Source organism: Danio rerio, chromosome 21, assembly GCF_052040795.2.
Source record: "Danio rerio strain M-AB ecotype USA chromosome 21, GRCz13ab, whole genome shotgun sequence".
Lineage (NCBI taxonomy): Eukaryota > Metazoa > Chordata > Actinopteri > Cypriniformes > Danionidae > Danio > Danio rerio.
The window spans coordinates 32,703,130-32,707,500 of NC_141041.1; the positions used below are offsets into that span (position 1 = coordinate 32,703,130).

Consider the following 4,371-nt stretch of genomic DNA (forward strand, 5'->3'; position numbering starts at 1 on the left):
ATATACAAAAGCAAATCAATATTTTTTTGATAGGTAATAATAAGTAACAAAAACAATCGCACTTTTTACCTACGTAAAACTTAAATTAATTAAAAATGAAAAGGTAATAAATGTATTGGAAGAAATATACTTTTTAAGATAAATTCCTATGGACAACACCCTTGAAGAACTTTTTACAGTGTATCTTTATTTTTGAGAGTGTCGAGAATATTAAGCAGGTGTGAGTTGGAGGTGGTTGAAGCTAAACTATGAAGTGCTGCGGCATTCCAGTAAAATTGAGTTTAAGACCATTGCTTTAAAACCAATTCCAACAGATCGTTCGTGGAAAACCAGAAGATGGCGCTGTTGATTAAACTTCAGCAAACCGCAACAGAAGCAAACACCTTCCCTAGATTTTTTTCGAGTAAACGTGCTGAAGAAAGTCGTCTTCAACACAATATACACAGTGAGAATTGAGAAAAAATACTGAGATTATAAATTGCAACATTTTTGAGTGTCAAGATATGGCAATACGATTAAAACAAACAGTAACTGATGTTATGATTATAGATAACCTTTGTGCAGAAATTTAAAAGGTTGCACATAGGTTTATTCATTCATTCATTCATTCATTCATTTTCTTGTCGTCTTAGTCCCTTTATTAATCCAGAGTCACCACAGCGGAATGAACCGCCAACTTATCTACCAAGTTTTTACACAGCGGATGCCCTTTCAACCGCAACCCATCTCCGGGAAACATCCACACACAAATTCATACACACACTCATACACTACAGACAATTTAGCCTACCCAATTCACCTGTACCACATGTCTTTGGACTGTGGGGGAAACCGGAGCACCCAGAGGAAACCCACGCGAAGGCAGGGAGAACATGCAAACTCCAAACAGAAGCGCCAACTGAGCCGAGGTTCGAACCAGCGACCCAGTGACCTTGTTGCTGTGAGGCGACAGCACTACCTACTGCGGCACTGCATCGCCCACACATAGGTTTAAAGGAGATAAATATGTCTGTCAAATAACATAAAAAAGAATATATATGAAAAGTTTTTATGAATTTGCTGACTGATTTATTTACCAATAACAACACTTATGATAACTACCAAAAAATGTAAACCTTTAAATGACATATTGCCACTTTTAAATTAAAAAGTTTAATAATAACAACCTTCAACAACAATAAAATCTATTGTTTTCTATATACTGTAAACTAAAAGCCAATGTGATTTTATGTGATCACATTTGAATCTGTTTTTATCTGTTTCTTTTAATTTCTTGTTTCTTTTGTTTTTGTTTATGTAAAGCACTTTGAAATAACACAGTGTATAAAATGTGCTATATAAATAAACTTGCCTTGCTTTTAACATATTTTGTTGAATTTAAGTTACATTGCATCTACAGTTGAAGTCAGAATAATTAGCACCCCAAATCATTAGCTGCCCTGTTTATTTTTCTTCAATTTCTGTTCAAAGGAGAGAAGATTTTATTCAACACATTTCTAAACATAATAGTTTCAATAACTCATTTCTAATAACTGATTTATTTTATCTTTGCTATGATGACAGAAAATAATATTTGACTAGATATTTTTAAGACACTTCTATACAGCTTTAAGTGACATTTAAAGGCTTAACTAGGTTAATTAGGTTAACTAAGCAGGTTAGGGTAATTAGGGAGGTCATTGTATGATGATGGTTTGTTCTGTTGACTATCGAAAAAATATATAACTTAAAGGGGCTAATAATTTTGTCCTTAAAATGTTTTAAAAAAAATAAAAACTGCTTTTATTCTAGCCGAAAAAAAAAAAACTTTCTCTAGAAGAAAAAATATTATCAGACATACTGTGAAAATTTCCTTGCTCTTTTAAACATAAATTGGGAAATATTTAAAAAAGAAGAAGAAGAAAAAAATAGAGGGGGGCTAATAATTTTGACTTTTTTTAATTTTGAAACTGTGCATGCCAACTAATTCTTATTAGATTATATGTAGACTGTTAGGTTGGGGTTAGTGTTAGGTTTAGTGTAAGTCAACTTACACTAACCCTAACCCTAACTTGTACTTGCAAAGATTCTTATAGTCAGTTTGTTAAATGTCTGTTGAAGGAGCAGGAGTATCAGCAGATATTAAGGAGACAGTCTACTAATACTGAAATGAGAATTAATTGCCATGTATTTAATGCAAATTTTAGTCAACGAAGTGTGCTTCAGAGAGCATCAAAGTAAAGTCTAACCTAATAATGTAATATAGAACCAAATCCCCAGAACAGAATCAAAAATATAATCACATAGCTTTTTTTAATGAAATGCATTGGAGACATATTGTCCTGAATACATTAAGTGTAACTTATTGCAACCAAATTGTAAATATATATTAAAGAAAAAATAAAAATTTCAATAAAGTACACATACCAGGGGTTCTAAAAGCCCAATGAAAAAGACAGAAACATCTCTAAAGAGACTCAAGACCAGAGTTTTGCTCTTGTGCGCCCTCTGGTGTGTGTTAAAAGTAAACCATATACCACAAATTAAACACATTTGCTGTTTTAATGGTTCTTAGCTACTTGTAAAATTAGTGTCATTTTTGTTCTGTTGTTGACATAAGTTTCCTAAAACGTGTTGCTCGTCATTGCTGAACATTTCAACGACAGAGGAAGTGACTCATTTAGATATCTTTTTGTAAATAAAAGGCGCTGAGTAGTCAGAACTAGTCGACTAGTCCTCATAAATGTGTTTTGAATGTGAATTCCTTTGCTAGGGAGTGAAGTGTGTGTGATTTTTTTCCTCCCTCAGCCGCTCCTCCTCCTCCTCCACTCTCTCTCTCTGTTAAACAGGATGCTGATACTTCAACAGCTGAGCTCTGCTTCCTGAGTTTCTCTCTAGAGTTACAGGAACGGAGAGGAAGTGTGTGTTTCTGCGAAGGGAGAGTGTGTAGTGAACTGTTGTGTGTGTTTGTCTGTGAGAGAGAGAGAGAGAGAGAGAGAGAGAGAGAGAGAGAGAGAGAGGGTGAGAGAGACTGACTGACTATGGAATGCTGTGATGTCACCAGCTAAGTCATACACAAAGGCAAGAAGGCTCACTCTCTCACTCACTTCTCCTCAGTAAAGTGTGCCGTGGAGCTTCCGCGCCCAGCTGTAAGTATATTTCACTTTACACAAGCTTTCCCCTGTCTTTTTCCAACTTACTTTCTGTTTGTCACCATTTTTCTTACGTTACGTTGCCTTAACTGCAGTGTTTTAAATATGCGGGCAGGCATTGTTTTGTTTCAGTGTATGTTGTGTATGTGTTTCGAGTGTGATGTGATCTCGGATTTTTTATCATTTTGAAGTTGTGGATGTTTCTCTCTTAAAGGGAAAGGTCCCGAAAAATGTACTAAAATATGTTGTTATATACTCGTATTTATAAAAGTTTGAGCTTCTTTCTTTGTGCGAATAACACAAAAGAAGATATTTTGAAGAATGTTGTTTTCTATGGGTGTCAGTGGCTGCTTGTTTTTAATCATTTGTTCAGAATAGATTATTTTGTGTTCAACAGAAAGAGAAACTCATGTTTGAAACCAGCTGGGAGAGAATTTTCTTCCCTTTTCTTTACTTTTTTCTTCCTTTTTTGGTGGACTGTCCCTTTAAAGATTCCACAGAATGCAAGTTCGTATGTGGCCAAAATAAGACAATGTTTAGAGCAAAAGTGTTTTGGGAAAAGAACGAGAGAGAACTCCAAGGCTCCTGACTTTTTAATGCTGAATTGCTTATTTATGATGATAATTCTTAATATAAAAAGTGATTCTTTAATCTAATATTGTTTAAAAAAAAAGTCTGTATATATATATATATATATATATATATATATATATATATATATATATATATATATATATATATATATATATATATGTATGTATGTATATATATGTATGTATATATATGTATGTATATATATGTATATATATATATGTATGTATATATATATGTATGTATGTGTGTATGTGTATGTGTATGTATGTAATATAACTTTTTTGTGTTAAGTTGACAGTATATGAGCAATTCTTCACAGAGAAAGTATATTTTAACATTATATTAAAACATCTGTTTGTATTTTCCAAAACAACTAAACACAGAGTTATGAGATCAGAACAATATTAATCTGTAATTTTATTTATTTATTTACTTTTTAAATGTAATTTATTGCATTATGTATGTGATGAAATCAAGTTTACAGTCTACAACATACTTTGTAGAAAAAACCGTAAATTAAACTGCACAACCCGAAACCAACAATGCTAATCTAAAGGAGAAGAGTTGGCTCACTATAGAACAAACAAAAAATTACTTTATTTTATCTTATATTTTTGCATTCATTAGGAAAAATGTTTGTTATGAT

The 4,371-nt window shown here is 32.6% G+C and overlaps 1 protein-coding gene across 4 annotated transcripts in view; it reads left to right on the forward strand.

The window, feature by feature from the left end:
- The first annotated feature begins 3,072 nt into the window (after positions 1-3,072).
- Positions 3,073-4,371, forward strand: part of zgc:100829 — a 47,455-nt gene continuing 46,156 nt past the window's right edge. For 2 of the 4 annotated variants that reach the window (XM_087299582.1, XM_087299584.1), the window contains exon 1: positions 3,073-3,132. The gene's annotated coding sequence lies outside the window, so the exon portion shown is untranslated. 4 annotated transcript variants of the gene reach the window in all.